The 18,579-nt window shown below is 45.3% G+C and overlaps 1 protein-coding gene and 1 long non-coding RNA gene across 3 annotated transcripts in view; one reads left to right on the forward strand and one right to left on the reverse strand.

Annotated features, from left to right (window-relative positions):
• TBXAS1 (thromboxane A synthase 1) overlaps positions 1 to 18,579 on the reverse strand; it is a 134,749-nt gene that overhangs the window by 79,347 nt on the left and 36,823 nt on the right. The gene's annotated exons all lie outside the window — the stretch shown is intronic.
• Positions 1 to 18,579, forward strand: part of LOC140849840 (uncharacterized) — a 126,300-nt gene that overhangs the window by 76,255 nt on the left and 31,466 nt on the right. For both annotated transcript variants that reach the window (XR_012132082.1, XR_012132081.1), the window contains exon 2: positions 402 to 551. This is a non-coding gene — a long non-coding RNA (uncharacterized lncRNA). The remainder of the gene's footprint in view (positions 1 to 401; positions 552 to 18,579) is intronic.

Genomic DNA, 18,579 nt, shown 5'->3' on the forward strand with positions numbered 1-18,579 from the left:
ATTCAAAAGGAAATTAAATTATCATTGAATTTCAAGTCTGCTCTGCATAGGGTGTGAAGGAACTTCCTGTATCAGTGAAATCAGTCAGTGAAGTATTTGAATGGGCTGAAGACCCTCCTCAGAACCTTTGAGGTAACCACAGTTGTTAGCATTTATTGAGTGCTTACTACCTGCCAGGACCTGTTCTAAGTACATTACCAGTATTATCTCATTTAATTCTACAGAAAATGAATGGGGTAGTTATTATATATTTCCACTTTTCAGAATAGGAAACTGAGACTTAGAGAAGTTAAGTAAATTGCCCGAGATAGGGATTCGATCCCCATTTGGCCATTCCCAAAGCCTGGGCCCCTGGCCCTTCACCACACTGCCATCTACTCCAATGGACACTCTTCCCCCAGGCCAGCCTCATCTGTGGGTCAGCTCCAGCGCTGAGTGGTGTGCGAGAGAAAACAGCCAGGCTTCCAGCTCTGCAGACTGTCTTTTAAAGGTGGAAATTCAAAGCAGCTTCTTGTTTGATGGACCATAAACCCTCCAGCCTGATTATGAAGGTAAGTTCTTGCTTCTCTCTAATCAACATGTATATATAGTCACCTTTTGGGGCAAAAAATTCGTAGCCAATTGTTCATTTATATTTATTTATGCACACAAGTTTGCTTATTCAATTCCAATGCACCTGGCTGAAGAGAAAATTTAGGCAAATCAGTGGAGTATTGTGCAGACAAAAATAACACTTGCTTGACTTGTTTAATTAGCAGTTTTCTTTTTTTAAAAAAGACTGACCAGTCAATTCAACCAAAATAGTTCACAACTGCCTTCTGGAAACAGGCAGTGTAGACTATTTTTATTAGCCTGTGGGCTGCCTGGCCCTGTTCCCGAAGACCTGCCCCATAAGGGGAGACCAAGCTAGGCTGTTCTGTGGGAGGCAACTATAGGCACTGATGCGAAAAGATGTCCAAGTTATTCAGTTGAATGGAAAGGCACACTTTAAATAGTACATATAGTTGCATAAATATATAATGGTCTACTTATTAATTAGTTCATTCAACAAGACTTTATTGAGCGCATATTCTGAGTTGGGAACTATGCTAGGGTGTGTTGATAACCTGGAAAAAAATCTGGAGGGATATATATTAGCTAATGGTGGATATATCAGAAGCAATTAACTATGGGGGACTTTTACTTGTCATGTTGTGTATTTCTTTAATGTTCCAGTATTTTATAATGAGTGCATGTGACTTTTGTAATAAGAAAAAGAGAAAAGAAAAGAAGGGATTTCTCACTAGATTGGCCCCACTGCAAATGTCAGGAGTAGGGGTGGGGGGAGTTGTTGGCAGTGGTGCAGCTGCAGGGACTTGGGTTCAAGGCCCTGCGATTTCACAGCTGTGTCACCTTGAGCAAACCACAGCCTTCCTGAGCCTGTTTCTTTGATAAAAAAGGCTGTTATGAGAGTCAGATGGGAAACATGAGAAGGCTTTGTCCACAGTAAAGTTTTAGGCAAATGTTGGTCATGATTATCTCATTAGAAGTGAAGGGCCCCTGCACACCCCTGTGGGTGGGCCATGCCCTGCTAGAGCCACTTTGGAGGGGATGAAGCTGAGTGAGAAGTGCCCCTAGGAAATCAGGTGATGTGCTGGCAGCCAGTCTCCACACCTGCAGAAGGAGTATGATTGGGCATCTGCAGACTTCTGGTTTCCAGGGAGAGGTGGAAGAATTGATGAGAGTGTCAGCTCCCCAAACAACTGCCAAACCTTGAGCATCTGATAAATCTTTACCTGGGTGTCAGTGTTATTTCCCAGCAGGTGAAGGATGCTAAAAAGGTGACTGCTGTCCTGGCCTTAAATCTCACCTCTGGCCTGGACGATAAGATGTGGAAATGGTAGGAAGCCCGATGGGGAAAGGTGGGCAGAGGCTGCTGGAGATCACAATTTTGTATGTCTGAGACTCTCACCTCCCAAAAAGTTCAGAGAAAAGCTAAGGAGAAATCCACGGGGGTTGCGCCTGGCCTGGTTGGCCTACACAGTGCTGGGAGAAAGCATGGCCCCAGGGGTCCTGGGGTCTGTCCCTGCACGGCTCACTGGGGCATCTTGCTGTGCAACCTGTGGTCAGGGCAGGGGAGGCTTGAGAGGCAGAGCAGACTCGGGTTCCCAGGCACAGAGTCACAGGCCTGTGGGGTCCAGAGCGGCCTTCTCCTGCCTCCCATCTGTCACTCAGCTCAGGGAGTGCATTACCCGAGCAGGGAGGCCCTGGGGTGCTCATGCCTGGGGGCTGGCCCTGAACTCACAGAGCCATTCGGAGCTTAATGGACTGAATCAGCCCTTTGTCAGCCCTGTCCATCCTTGGCAGCCTGTTCAGCTTTTCTCTTGCCCTGTCCATACTGATAGACTCTCTGGCCCCCCACTTCCTGGCCAGACTTTACACCTCCCGTGCAGAGATTTATGTCTCCATCATTCTGGCTTGTCTTCCTTACCTGCTGCTTGTCTACACGTGGGTCCTGACTCAGTTATCTACCTAGGACTTTGTAAATGCAAATCTAATGGTACGACTCCTTTACTTAAAATCCTTCAATGGCTCGTCACCATCAAGGGCCTTGGGAGTCTTACAGCACAGCTACAACATCCTTAGCAACCTGGCACCTGCCTTGCTCCTCAGCCTCATCCCGCCCTATTCCCCATCGCCCCAAGAGCCAGTACTGATGATCAGCCTGATTCACTGAGACCCTCTATCATCTCTCACCTCCACGCCTTTGCACTTGCTGTTCCCCCTGCCTTCCTGGAACAGCACTTTTCTTTTTTTCTTGCCCGATTGCTCTACTAATTGTAACTGTTTTCTTGGCTGCCTTCCCACTTGATTGGAGGTGCTTTAAGCACAGGGACCTCATCTTATTTATCTTTGATGTCTAACATTTCCTATAGTTTTGGGCATGCAATAGGAGTTCCATAACGTTGTTGGAACATGCAGCATTCCAGTCCCAACCTCTAATACTGCTGGGATCAGGCCCCATCTCTCTCACTGGGACCACTGCAGTAGCTCCCCTTGGGGCTTTCTGCCTGCAGACTGACAACCCCTTCAAGGCCAAATCTATCTTTTTAAAACAGAAACTATGTTGCAAGGGTGCAGATAAACCTCTAATGGCTCCCCATCAAAGGAAGCAAAAAGCCCAAGCTTCTGGACCTGTAACAAGGGGCCCGGTAAGAGCTCACAGCCACTCTCACTGCCTTTCTTTGCCACCAAGGTTCCCAAACTTTCTCAATTCACGGTGCCCTCAGTGACTCAGTAGTTTTTCATAGCCTCCTAAGGCCAAAAGAAGTACCTAACAGTCTCATTTTTTTAAGCAAAGTCCAAACAACTTAATAATTACTCATGTTCTAACAACTGAGTGGAAATTTAGAAAGAGAACAAATGTAAATTGAAGGTAGTTCACAGTTACCAACAGATGTTGCTTTGTTCTCCAGGAATATTGAGAATATCCCAGGAAGCCCCTGTGAGTACACTGTGGCACCCTGGGATGCCTCAGCACACAGTTTGGGAACCACATCCCTACAGCGTTACCACACAAAAAAAGTGATTTGTGATCCCCCAGATTCACAGTATATCTCCATGCCCCATTCCTTTGCACTCAATCTCAATTTTCCCTCTGAAGTCCCAGTGTCCATTTTTTTAGTTTGGAAAGCCCTTCTGACAGTCAGGTCACCTGTCCCCTCTTCCTGGAGCTTCCTGACCCTTCATTGCACAGCTCCCATAGCACCTGGTCTGTTCCTCTATTGATTTGCATCTCACTGTGCTTTATTTATTGACAGGCTTCTTACTACTCAGTGCATTCTGTGAAGACAAAGGCCTGTCTTATTTGTCTTGCACCCCCAAGAAGCTAGCAGAGTGCCTCATACATGGAGTAAGTGGAAGGGTGTTTGTGAGCCTGCCTTTCCTGTTCTGGGAAATCACTTCTTATCCTCCTGACTTCCCAGTTCTTGCTACTGGCAGGTTTGAAACCTCAGAACCTTGTCTCTCATTATCCACCTGTACGCTGCTTTCCAAGAGTCACCGGGCCCCTGTCCCTCTAAACCTCTCAACCCACTCTTTCTGTTTCTCCTCCACCACTGTAGAAGAGGCGTCCGCCTGCAGGTCTGTCTGCTGGCTCCTTCCCCTGCTTGCCTACGTTGGTGGCCAGCGCTGGTGAGTCGCAGGTCTGGCTGTGCACAGTCACCTGGAGGCTGAGTATGCAGGGCTTCCCAGCTCACTTCCCCACTGCAACCCCATGGCTATACCAAAGATTTCATTTGAATCAAAGTTTCCATGACATGGTGACCCTGAGATGAGGCACTCAGCACCCCATTCAAGAAAGGACTTGTGGGTCAGCTGCTCAGAGTGTGGTCAGCAGGTAGCCTACAGCTTCCCTAAGGGTCATGGGGCCAATCTATCTTGGTCTCCATGTCCACCAGTCAGCTCCCCTGGCTGCAGCCATGCCCATCCCCAGGTCTTTCTCTAACGGTTCTTACTGGTCCTCCTCATCTGTTATTCATTCTATAAGACCATGTTCAAGTGCCGCCTCTCCTAGAAGGCTTCTCTGCTTTTACTGGCCCCCAGTTCTACTCAACTCATAGCTTCGGGTTGTCTGTTCAGTCACGTAACATTCGGTCACTCAGTCCCTGGCATTCTGCTACACCTTGGTTCATGTCCGTGTTTTTCTTCTAAATTAGAAGCCAGATTTCTTCAGGAAAAGACAAATGAGTAACACTTTTCTTGGAAGGGGGTGTGGTCTCTCCCGCTGCCATCAGCACATAGACTGAAATCTCTGTTCAGTGGACGATGTCTGGGGTGGGTCCAGCAGTGAGTTCTTCAGACGTGGGGAGAATGTCCCCTCCGTCTTTGTGCTATTGGAAGACATGGACACAGACCAGTGTGGGAAAGGTCATAAAGCGGGGGAAAGAGAAGATCCTTCCTGGAATGAGCTGAGAACTGATAGCTAGAAGAGCATTGCACTGGGAGTTAGAACTGGGTGACTTTGGGCCAGTCCCTTGAATCTGGCGGTCACAGTCTCTACACCTAGTAGGTTTCTCAGGAATCAGATGGAAAAGCAGGCCTCGCCACCTTTGAGGGAACTTCTTGGTTATTGCTGGGAATATGCTTGGTTTGTCTTGGGGTGGGTTTTCAGGTGGTGAGAGCAGGGGGTTAATGAGGACAAGGGTCAGAGTTCACACAAGCTAGCCTGGAAGAGGCCAGAGGACCAAGGCTCTGCCAGGGAGCCCATGAGAGGGAGAAGCTACCTGTACCCTGCCCTGGCCCCCTGCCCTCTCTCACACATCCGTCACCCAGCCTAGCCCATCCTCACCCACAGAAAACATGCCAGTGGGCACTCTTGAATGGCCCAGGTCCACAGCAATGGCTTGGTGTGTGGGCAGTGGCAGGGTCCTACCAGGAGGCCTCTTGCTGCCAAGGAAGGGCCCCAGGCCTGGTGGCCCGGTGACGGGGGTTCAAGGAGTGCTCCACTCCTCACGAGTTCATGGCTCTGGGGCAGGAAGTGGGCTCCTCCCCAGCCCCTCAGCTCCTTCATCTGCAAGGCGAGGGGCCCTCTTGGTCCTGGTGAGTTACGACCGTGTCAAGCTACGGTAAAGCTTTCTCCAGAGCAGAGCTATGGCTAAAGGAGGGAACCGGGCAGCAAGCGGGAAAATTATCTGAAACGAACCTGTAATGATAAACCTCTCTGCTCTATTGGCTATACCCGCCCATTTAATTTATTCAGTTAATAAAACATATTCCCCAGAGGGTGACAGGCAGAGGTAAGCTACAAACCAATCTGCCTGTATGAGCGTGGGTATATATGTATATATAACAATAAAAAAAGAGTAATTAAGAAATGTATTGAAGTGTATAGAAATCCTGAAGGACACTGGAGAGTCCAATTCAAGTAACTGTCCTTGGTGCAAATTTAATTCAATAGGGAATAGATAAATAAAAATGGAGAAAAAACAAATTCAGAACAGATGTTAGGCAAGCAATTTTTTTCACAGTAAGAATCATAAACATGAAGAACAGCCTATAAGGCAAAGTTGTTGATGCAAACAGCATCAAGCTACTAAATAAATAGTTAGATGGCACCACAGGGACAAAGAAACATTAAAATAGTCATTTGGCTGTCCCTGAATATTTGCGCCCACACGTTATGCCCAGGCATGTAGATTTGGGGGCACTGGAGGGTATGTGATGTGTGTGTGAGTGGGTATAAGCCCAATTATGTAGAATACGTGCAGGATATATATTCGTGTGAGAGGATGCGGCCAGATTTCTTCTCCCCAAATGACATGTGGACTCAGAATATGAATAGAGGGGCTTTACAAAAGCTAACATCAAATCTGAAAAGACAGTAAGGCCAGGGGTGGAACCCCAGCGCCAGGGAGGAACGGGCGGCCTGGGTAGAGGAGAGCCTCCAAGAATTTAATGGCAGGAGAATTTTAGACACAGCTGGGGAAAAACAAGAGGCAGAGAAAAAAGAATTGGAGCCCAGATCATTATAATTTAGAGAGAGAAGGAAGCTTCCAGATGATCATTCCAGCCCCACCCTATTATGCATAGCCAGGAAACTGAGGCCCAAAGGGTCCAGAGCCACAGCCATCGCCTGGAGACCCCGTACCAGGAGGAGGTGAGGGACAGGGGTTCCCTGGGACAGGGAAAGGCTGGGAAAATGCCCCCCAGCTTCCTGAGGACAGTGACACTTCCCATAGCTGGCTAGGCTGCTGAAGTCGGGGCTCTGCTGGGATGCCAGCTGAGGGCAGGGTCCCTCTGAGCCCCACCAGCTGAGCCCTGCCCCTTGGGCGCCGTGCCTACGGAGAGCGCGGCTCTGACCTCACCTCCAAGCTGCGGGGGCAGGTGCTCCAGTAGTTTTTAAAGGTGGGGACAGTGGTTAAGTCACTCGTCCTCCCATGGCAGGTACCAGCTGTGCTAACACCGGCACCCCTATCTGGCTTCCGATCCAGTGCTCTTTCTGGCATCCTGAGCAGACCCTGAGAGTTAGGCTAGGGGAGAAGACCCTCGGGAGGGACACATGAAATAGGAGTCCCACCAGAGTCCCTGGAGGGACTGGAGTCGGGGGAGCCCAGCTAGGGTATCAGGACAGTGTTCCCTTCCCCTCACCTGTTAATCTTGTGGATCCCAAGATGGCCTGACTTGGTGGTGAATTGGTTTTGCACTTTTATGGGGTATGGGTCACTGATGGGCAAAGACTATTCGGGTGGGGAAAATCCACCCAAAGCATGGATTTTAAGATGAGAGATTTCCCTTAATTCCCTTCATTATGTCCTGGGGAAATAGTAATTTCCCAAATCAGCAAAATCTCAAGACCTTCCTGCTTAAGGTTCCCTTGGGGACAGATTTGTCCTGAAAGGCACAGGCTCAGAGGCGACTCCTTTGGTCACTGAGCAAGTGTTTCCTGAATCCCCTGTAGGTGTCAGGCACTAAGTGGGCGCTGGGAAGGCACTAAGTGGGCACAAAGAAGAGACAGAGATCCTGTCCTTGTGGAGGGTGCATGCTAGCAGGAGAGTGGGACAGTAAACAAGGAACTCAGCGACCTATTGTCAGGGCCAACATCCTAAGCAGGAGTGCTGGGAGCAGCCAAGGAGCAGCAATAAGGGACAGTGACTGGAAAAAGCTTTGGATGAAAAAGGAGAACCTGCACAGCCCTGTGCTTGCCTCTTGCCACGTAACATTCTTGTCCTCAAGTCACTTACGTTTGCATATACATTGAGGTCACCACCATCAGCCCGGCCCAGCCCAGCTCGAGGGGTTGTTGGGTGGTCACGTGTATTGAAAGGACAAGAACCATACAGAGGACTGAAAAACTGTTACGTAGTCATAACATCTGCTACCTAAGAGGCCCCAGGGAATAAAGCTGTATGTCTCTTAGAGTCATAAAAGCAAAATCATATAGTGCAGAGAATGAGCCCACATGTCCACAAAGGGATGTGCGCCACAGCACTGTTTGCTGGAGGCCACAGGTGTCTGGCTCTGGGAGACGGAGAGGTATGCACGCAGGGACGGGCTGTGGTTAGAGCCCCCGACTCGATGGAGCACAGCCACACGACGGGGCTTCAAAGCATGGAGCTGAGAGGGAAAGCTAAGGCCTAGAAGGAGCTCTATGACACATGGGCACTGGCGAAAGGCAACACACACAAAATGGTAATACACAGTTTGTAAGAACGTGTACCAAAAAAAAAAAACAACCCCACAATAACCCACAATCAGCACAATGGAATGGTTGGTTGTCTTTTAGGGATAGAAAGGGAGAGAAAGATATGGGGATAAAAGGGAGTAAATGAACATGCAAAATGTGGTGGTGTCTTCCCAGTTCTCCATAACACCACAAAACACACACACACACACACACTCACACACGACACACATGACACACGCACACACACACAGCCTTGAAATGCAGCTAATTAGTAATTATGGGCTGCAACACTGAGTTCACAATGGTAAAATAAGCTACTCTTATCAATGGCTGTTTTTTATGTGAAATTCTTCATGAGTAAAATGCTGCTATTTATTAGATCATGTTTTCCCTCAAAACCAGTTCTCCATATTCTAGTCCCAAGAGATATTCTGGAAAACAAAAAAAAGTTCGGTGGTCAAATAAACACTGCATACTACATTTCTCCCTCGGAGATTTTCCAAGCACATTATTGCACAAAAGTTTCTGAGATCACCTACAATAAAGAAACCTGTGTTCCTTTGACTAACCCAGTGTTTCCAACATTGACTAAGGGAACTTCCCCCTTTTATTTTCTGTGTAACAATTGTCAGTGGAAATGGTCCAAAGAACACCCTATGGAAAACGGCCTGTTAGATTATTGAAGGATGACAGGCCAGAGATTCCAGATTCCAAGTGTAGCCTGTGACTCACAGCGTCCCCTCTCCTTAATGTGGCTGAGGGATCCTTAGTGCTTTGTTCCTAAGCCACCTGGGACCCAGGGTCACATTTGTAGCTCCAACTCTTGTGTCAAAAGATTTCCCTCCGCCTGTTCAGCCTCCTCATTACGGTGGGCTTGGCCATTTGGTCTCTAGAATTCAAAGCCAGCGCCGGTGATTAATGCTGACCAGTCTCTTATTACTTACAATCATTGAGTTGTTCAGTTCTGCTGCTGTAGGGCACTTCCTATAAAAAATTTTCCTTCTCTTTTCCTTTTATTTCTGATGATCCACATCACTGGGGTTGCTCACCGGGGCTGTTAGCATGGGTGGTTGTTTTCACATTCCATCCTCCCCCCTCCCTCTATCTGCCTTTCACCAAGCCTGTCTCTGCTCTATGCACCAGCCCAACGTATTTCAAATAATCCACTTCCTTGGGTCTGCCTCCCCCTGGCACTGCCAGGGGCTGCCCTCTCTAATGGTGTCCCCCAAACCACCTTTTCTTAGCACATGCTCGGCCTCTACTCTCCCTTTCTCCATCTCAACCCAAACCTCTAACCTTTCCCCCAAGCTTATATGCCCGGGCACGCACTTCTCCATAGGCCGCCTGCCATCTCTCCTTCACCTGGGTAGCTAGGGAGCTGGGTAACCTCCCTGAGCACAAACTCAGGGCAGAGACTGTGGGACAAGGGGAAATTCAGTGTGTCTCCTCCAGCAAATGGTCACGTGTGCCTCTGAAACGGTGAAAGACTGTGTGAAAGAAACACACTGAAGGAAAACTGATAAGCTACCAATCCCAGGGATGCGGTCTTGACGGAGTACTTGCACTAGGAAGCCCAGAGATTGGAGAGCTGGTACCAGGGAGAGATGAAGCCCAGGCCCCGTGAATGAGAAGGAAGAAGTCAACAAGAGTCCAGACAGAGGGGACTAAATTTATATGAGACACACAGAGGCCACAGTGACCTGGTGGGAAAGAGGAAGCTTGGAGAGGGGGCTGAAAGCAGAATTGAAAAGCAAACACATAAATTGTAAGGGGTTTGGCAGAGAGTGAGATAAGGGGAAAGGGGGCTCCGGGTGGGGACTACTGGGAATTTATTAAAATGAACTGAATTTATGGTACAGTACAAGTGTTTGTTGATAACGGGGCTAGTCTGGTAAGGAACGTGCTCACTGGCTTATAGTCAACAGGAAGTTGGGGCAAGGTTCCTGGGGCCGTGCATTCCCATCAGAATGTGTGCTTCACATTGACCAGCTGGGTTCCAGAGTGCAAGGAGAGGTTTCAGTTTCTTCTGGAATTCACTCTTAAGGTTTGAAGGCAAGAAGCAGTGACCACTCAGTCATAGCCAAAGAGACAATGAAGCATTGCTCTAAGATGTTCTCCACGTGTAAACTGGTGCAGCTGCTATGGAAAGCAGTATGGCAGCTCCTTAAAAATTAAAAATAAAAATACCACCTGATTCAGCAATTCCACTTCTGGTTATATATCCAAAAGAATTGAAAACGAGGTCTTGAAGAGATATTTGTACACCCGTGTTCAGAGCTGCATTATTTACAACAGCCAAAAGGTGGAAGCAACAACTGAATGGATACAGAATTGGTATATACACACAATAAAATACGATTCGGCTTTAAAAAGGAAGGAAATTCTGATACATGCTGCAACATGGATGAACCCCGAGGACAGTGTCAAGTGAAAAAGCCTTTCATAAAAGGGCAAGTACTGTATGGTTCCACTTCTCTGAGGTCCCCAGAGCAGTCAAAATCATCAAGACAGAAAGTAGAACAGCGGCTGCCAGGGGCTGGGGGAAGGAGGAGTTTTATTTAATGGGCATAGTTTCAGTTTTTCAAGATGAAGAGAGTTCTAGAGATGGATGCTGGTGAAGGTTGCACAACAATATGAATGAATGTACTTAAGGCCACTGAACTGTACACTTAGAGAGGGTTAGAATGGTCAACTTTATGTTGGGTGGATTTGACCACAATTTAAAACAGGGTTTTCCAGCCAGATGTTCTTCATGCCACCCTCAACATCTGGATCTGACTGGGAACCAGGAGACCCATCAACCCCACAGAGCCATGGGTTGTAGAGTTCCTGCTACTAGCCACATTTTAGAAACATGAAGACCCATTCCACCTACTCAGGTGTAATCTTTTTTCAGTGGGCGTCAGTTGTAGGGTCTCAGACTCTGAAGCCTGGTGCTCATTTACAAGCATGGATTTGAAAGAGGGCAGAATCAGGAGGCTGTGTCCATTCACTAGGTAGCATATCATAGTGAGCTCCCAGGCTAAGGAGGACAAAGAACGGAGGCTTCTAGCTGATGGGATGGTCGGGGAATTTAAACTCTGGCAGAGAAGTCTAAGACTCTGGGGAAGCAGTTAAGAATATTTCAGTTGGAGTCTTTTGGAAGGATCTGGTGGCTATGGCCGTCATAAGGCACCACCTGCGGTCTGGTGGTGAGTCAGAGAACTTGAAGCATTCTGGACACCCTTTAAAGGAAAGTGGGAGGCCCTCTGACAATTGCCTCTCTGGTGGTCAATCTGCACGAGGCATTGCAGTGGAGAAGATGGAAGGGGGCTAATCAGGAGGACCTGGGTTTCCTTCCTGGGGGTCCTGGCGCTGGTGGGTATTGTAACACAGAAGACCACACTGGCCATGCCCACCTGATGTGGCCACAGGCCATCCACCAGCCTTATGCCAGGGCAAAGGGTACTAAGTTCCTCTTTAAGCAGAGGCAAAAATAGCATCATCTTCTAACATTGCCTCCTTAGTGGTTAATGTGGGCAGCCTGGAGAACGTGTCAGAGCGTCAGGCCTTTGAAAAATAGGCCAATACTGAGAGCCTTACCCAGAGTGGAAAACTCCATGTAGTCATTTGCAAAACTGTTGCAGTTTAGGGAAGAGATAGTGAAGAAGTTGTTATGAGCATGGTCTTGACATGCAAAGAATAATCAAGGAATTTATTTTAGTAGTTAAGTTTCTATGATCTGCTCCAGGCATGTAGGCATCATAAAACCTGGCAATCCCTTGCAAGGAAATTACTTCGTGTGGGCAGCTGCAAAAATGTTACACATAAGACTGACCAGGAATAATGGAAATGCATAATAAACAATCCAAACTCTAAGAGACTTAAAGGTCTTGAGAAAGAAAGGGGAACCTGTTCCATTTTAAAAATAAAATGATTCTGATTATTCAAAATTTAGTAGAATTTCCTATGTGTGATAGTGCATGACTTTGTTTGAAAGTTTATACTCTGTATATACAGATAATTTGGTTTAGACATTTAGTTGCCTTTTTGCCCTATGTGAGTAACAAGATTAAAAAAAATTTTTTTTTCTCATTATTCAAGGATTCTGAGAACTTGTTTGGAGAAAGTTTCTCCGCTCAGGAAAATAATGATCAAAGAGGAACTTAAAGCTCTATTTGATTTGGGAATTGCTTCTGTGAATTCAGTAATGATTTTTTTTAATGATGACATCAAAGATGGTTTGTCATTCTATTTGGATAGGATAGGAATGCTATTTGCCTTCTCAGTTAATTAGGGTTAAGAGCCATAAGAATTAGGTAAATACATGCAATTTTTGAGATTATCTGCGCAAAGGAGCTCTTGACGGAAGATAAATTCGTAATGCCATGTGTTATCTGGACCTCCTTCCAGATGGGAGAATGCCTTGGCAAATGTCACAGTGATTCAGAGCTGTTACGTAACTCTATTTTGCATTTTGGGTTGAACAACTTGGATTTGTTGCAGGTACAATTCAATTAAATATGGAAGTTATTATTCAAAAATATTAGCTAGAAATAAAGCTTTTATGCAGGTTTCATTTGAGATGTCCCATTGTTTGAGAACACATCTGTGCAGGGCTGTCCTGTGGGGGGGTAACAGTGTTATTGATGTCACATTTGATTGTCACTGATGGACAATGAGCTCCCTTCCGCCTTGAACTTAATATAGCTGGTGGATTTTGTAAACACACATCACAGACTGCAAATCTGGAAGTCTGTGGCTGACTTCCCAGCCTCTGCAGCCCTCTGCTCTTCCCCCTTGTCCCCCACCTGCAGCCCCAGCCCACCCTCAGCATCCTCAGCCTCAATCTGTTCCAGCCAGGGTGGACCTTTTGACCTCAGCTGACAACTGGGATTGAGTCTGGTTTCTGAGTCCTGGGCTTCACGTCATGCTCTTAGGACGGAGTGTCTATGTGTGGCTTGTCCTTGGGCCTGTGCCCTTGGGGCCTTGCTTGTGGTATGGCCAGATTCCTTTCTCAGGGCCTGCAACACCCCCTTGCTGGGCCCTGATGTCCACTGGGCCTGGACTCCTGCTTTACTGGATGCCTGATATTGTCCAGCCGACACCTTCTCTGTGGCAACTTTCTCTTGGATGGTCCTCTATGGCCAGTGTTTGCTGAAACAGGCAGCTGCCAGTTTCTTACTCTAGACACTCTGGGCTTTGCTCATCAGCCAGAACCTGCTCTGTCAGCACCCATAGCCTGGTCAGTTTTCCATTCCTGGCCAGCACACACAGTGAGGCTATTTCCTGTTTCTAGGTCAGTCCTGCCTGCTGCCCCATCCTCTGGAGGTATGCAATCCGATGGCCATACCCAGCTGAGGTAGGATATCCACATGAATGACTTAGATATTTATGCTCAATGGAAAAATCCTACAGAGTGATGGTTTAAATTGTGAACTTTTTAATTGGTAAGCTTTTTAGCTTGAAAGATTCTGGGTTGGGGCTGGGAAATGATTTTAATACTCCTTGAACTTGAGATGTTAAAGGAGAAAGGTGCTCCTTGGCAGCAGGCAGTAGCCTGGGGTCCGCAGCTGGGGGCAGGAGCCCATCTTTGGGGGAACAGTGTTTCAGCTCAGATTCCACTTCAGCTGCCAACTGTGGGCTTTGACTGGTTTTGCCAGAGATTTATCAGATTCTTAAACCACAATGGTGCAAAAACTGGGGCTTATTCAAATTTTTGAATGTAGGTAGCTCGGGGTGAGTCATTGGTTTGTAGTCATCTGGTTTGGGACTGGAAAGGACTTCGGATATCATTCAGCCCTTTGTTTTTCAAATTGCTCCTCTTAGCTACTAGTGGTTATGAAACCAATTTGGTGGGTTGTGATCAGCTTCTTTTGTTTTGTTTTGTTTTTTTTCACGAAAGGATAGAATAGAATAGGACTGTTTAAAGTGGATCTTAACAGTAAACAATATACTGTTTTGTAAAATTTCATTTCAGGTGTGTGTATGTGAACTGGATCACAATGTCAAATATATTATTTATTAAGGCTCATAATTAAACAAAGTATCAAAAGATCTAGTCAAATCCCTGGTTTTATATAGAAAACTGGGGCTCCAAGGGGAAGTGATTGGTGTAAATTCGTTACGCTAACAAGCGGCAAATATAGAGTTGAGCTGAAATTTGAACCCCACAGTTTTCTATTGTAGGTTGGCATGCTCTGATGTTTGTCTATCCAAAGAAGAAGAATTAATATTGGATGTTGATCTTTCTGAGTGTGGGTCACAAAGACTTGAATAGGAGTAGTCATTAAAATATGCATCAACCATCACCTATAGGTTGTCAGAGAATGAGAATGAGAAAAGGAAGTGGTGTGGAATGACAGGTAAGGGAAGAGGTCAGAAGTCCAGAGAAACGGGTAAATTTAGAAGGGTCTTTGGATGAAGACGCGAAAGGAAGGTGGTCTTAAACCATAAGGAAGAATGGAAACTTTGTCATAATTCAGTATCTGGTGTAACAAGAGATCATGATAGGGACAGGCAAGCTAAAGAGTCTTTAAAGGTACATCCAAGAAAAATTGGATTCGAACAGAATTCCTCTGCCCCTTTTTGTCAAAGTTGCCTATTTATATGAGGACAGTTGTTCCTTTCATAATTCTACCTATTGGGCTATGCATTGAGATTGGTGATAATTATCATTTATGTCCCTGTTGACAACTTTCTCCCTATTCTTAAAGGCCTCCCAAAAAATCAGTCCACTATGTCTGGGTATTTGCTTTTATAAAATAATGTACCCCCATAAAATGCAGTAAAGTTTAATGAACACTCATTTAAAAATGTGCCCTTACATGACACAGGTTGTGTGTTAGTGACCGATCTATTTTGAGCAATGGGAATATTGATATTTAAATCACTGAATAATTTCAATAATTATGCCATATAGACCAACAGCAGGTCTCATATAAATTTTGGTTTCCGGAATCACATTGCTTGAAACTGTGATTCTGTTTTGCTTTCAACACTTTCATGAAAAATTCGACTTCTACCAAAGTAGGGGACCCAAATATTGCCCCCAGTCTGGACTCATGGCCAAAAATGTTAGGATAATTTAGGATTCTGTAGTTTCAAGGATACTGTGTTTTCTCAGTGATCATAGTATGTTTTCATTTTCAGCAGTTCCTCTTAAAACTGAGTTGCATTTTTAGGTTACTAAGTAAATGCATCTCATTCTGAGGATGCACTCCAGATCAGCAGCCTGAACTTAAAGTTCAACTCCTGTGCAGCAATGTCTGTGCAGCTCTTTGCTGTGGGTTCATTTCCACCTAATTGTTCTGCCATTCTTCACCTGTGGTTCTGTTGGGCTCAATCCAATTTAAAAATGAGAACGATCTCCCCATATCAGCTAACTAGTGTGGTCTGAACACCTGTATTTTCTTGAACTAATCAGGGATCATTTCCACCCCCCTCCAGCTTCTGCCACATTTTCAAGTCCAGTGTGTTCAGGTGTCTTGTGTCTTCTAAGCCAAAGATCAATCAAGTGACACGGGGGTACAGCAGGCTGAGTCCTTCAGCTCCCTTTAAATCTCAGAGTTCTTGATCTACAGACGGAGGTCAGCAAATCTCCCACATGCTGATGACATCACCATCTGACTACATTTAAAGTTAACTCTCTCTGAGCTGCTCTCCAACCTCATCTAAACAGGACATACCCGAAATGGTGAAAAGCTCTTCCATGAGAACCATTCACACCCCAGTCACTTCCAGAGCGCACACTCTCCTAATAGATGGTGCAATGGAATCTGAACTTAAAAAAACATTGAGGTGACCCTATTGTTTTCATTGCTTTTCCGTATGTATCCCAGAGTTATCAACTTCCTCACCAGGTGACAAGGTGCTATTAGTTCCTGTGTGCTAACTAATTAATAAAAATGGTGTGGAAAAACCTCCAAGTTAGAGGCATATGAGACACCTCTACCTCCTGTGGGCGTGAAAGTACCCCGTCGTTTATATGGAAGGCTGTCTGTTTGCTAAATTGATTTTTTTCAGGGCAAGGCTCAAGGTGCCCTGGGAGACAGACTGCTTCAGATTTGGATACTTGCAAAGATGTTCTTAGAACCCCCTACTGCTGCAAGGTGCAACAAGGGGCTGGATGTGTAATGTCCAAGCCAGGGTGCTTGTGCAGCACTGCATGGCGTTAGGCAGAGGATGGAGCAGAAAAGTCAGAAATACATATGGGAACTAATACACGATAAAGGTGACATTTCAAATCAGTTGAAAAGGGATGGGTTTCCAGATGGAACACCACCATCTGGAAAAAATAAGGGGGGAATCCCTACTTCCATCCTGACCCACAAATAAATTTCTCAGGTATCAAGTACCTAAATTTTGTAAACGAAAAAAAAACCACTAGAAAAATGGAATTTTAAAAAATATTTGGGGGAAAATAGCCCTTGGTGGAAAAAGCCTTTCTGAGTAAGATACAAAATGAGACACCATTAAAACTGATTACATTCAACAATACAAAAACAAATATTTTATGATTGGAAAAAATATGCAACAAACAAAGCCAAAGACAAATGCTAAAAAGGAGAAAATGTGTGTAATATATTAAATACGAAGGGCTATTTTCTTTAATATATCAATAACTTCCACAAATAAATTTGGGAAAGATCAATAACCCAATAGAAGAGGGACAAAGGATTCTTCAGAAAACAAAGTAGAGTGGGCTTTAAGCATAGGAAAAGATGCTCAAACTTGCTCATAATTAGAGAAATAGAAATTAAAACCACCATCAAATGATAAAGATTTAAAATTGTGACCACACATTTTAATATCATTCACCTGAGGGAACTAGGTGCCCTCATATGTTTATTTATTCCAGTGTAAATTTATATAGCCCCTACAGACAGCACTTTAGTAATACTTATCAAAATAAAAACGTAGCTAATCTTTGACCTTAGAGTTCCTTCTGTAGGAATTCACCCTACAGACATACTTACACAAGATATCAGTGGTGTATATACAAGAATTTTCACTCCAGTGTTGTTTATAGCAAAAGGTGTTCATCAATTGAAAATCTATTTTTAAAATTAGGATACGTCCATACAAAGAAATCCTTAAAAAAACTGGATAACATTTAAGATGAATGAATATATTGAAATGGGACAATTTCCCAACTATCATTAATGACAACAGGGTAAAGAACAGTATTTATCATATAGTATCTTTCCGAGTATTAGGAAATGGCTTCTGAGGAGGTTGCTTCTGAGGAGTGGTTAAGGGTCGAAGGTGGGAGTCAGTTTTACTTTTTTCTGTGTAGCTGTTTGTACTTTATGAATTATGTACAATATGCATGTTTACTGACTTGCAACTTAATGTCTTAATAAGAGTATATGAGATTCAACAAATCTGGTTTGATGAAGGGACAAGGGATCAGGTGCTGCTAATGGAGTGGAGGGGCATAGGTGATGGATACCAGGAGGCGTGAAAGTCAGATTCAGCACAGGAAGGCCAAGCCGATGTTGGAAATCAAGACTCCAGTGTTGTGGGGGCCTGAAGAAATGGGGGTGAGGCTACATGAAAGGGTAACTGCAGAGCTATCGCTTGAAAGATGAGAGGAGGGGAGAAAAGGAGCTTCCAGTAGGTGCCTTTAGGATTTGTAAATGAGCTGAGTTTAGGGTGCTCTGTAACTACTGGTAGGCAATTAATAGTAATAGCATAATAAGGCTTGTCATTGACTGGATTACAAAGCCAATTACAAATAATAAAGTGCATCTCTGGGTAACATCAACAGTGTGGGATTTCGGTTGTCGACATAATTTCCATTCTGTTTATATTCAATCACAAATGTGTGATGATTATGTTGATATTGTTCTTTTAAGGTTTGGAAAGGAATATAAATCCAATGTGGGGCTCATTCTCAGATGAAGGACATAACCAGTAATCATTAATTGACTGAGGTCATCTAAAGCAAGAAAGCCTTGTTTGCCTCATGTTATGTTGCCAAGGATATTTCTGTGCAATTCAAAAGAGTCCCAGTCAAGTACTGTGGATAAAAAGTGTATAAGTGCACATGCCAGTTCCTAGGTATACACTCAAGTTCAAAGAAGACAGAGGCAACATGGGTAATTTCATTGGTGCAGAGTCTGGCAGAGCAGGTGATAATTGGCGAGACATTTGGTTCTCAGGGGTGATGGTGGGGGGAGGGTGATGGTGATGGTGATAAACACTGGTGTTATCAACCCCTCTAAGCAGAAAGCTTCTCCGTGGCACTACGTGGGAGGGAGAATGGATAAAGAACCAATTTCCAGTTTGGGGACCCAAACTCTGAGTTGCTATGATAACAACCAGATAGTAAGCATAAATGATCATCACATCTGGCTTTCCGGTCCTGAGCAGAGAGGAGGTCCCCTCTGCCCACACATCTCCCAACACGGAGTGCTGTCCTGTTATCGAAG

Source organism: Manis javanica, chromosome 6 (genome assembly GCF_040802235.1).
Source record: "Manis javanica isolate MJ-LG chromosome 6, MJ_LKY, whole genome shotgun sequence".
In the NCBI taxonomy this organism is placed as follows: Eukaryota; Metazoa; Chordata; class Mammalia; order Pholidota; family Manidae; genus Manis; species Manis javanica.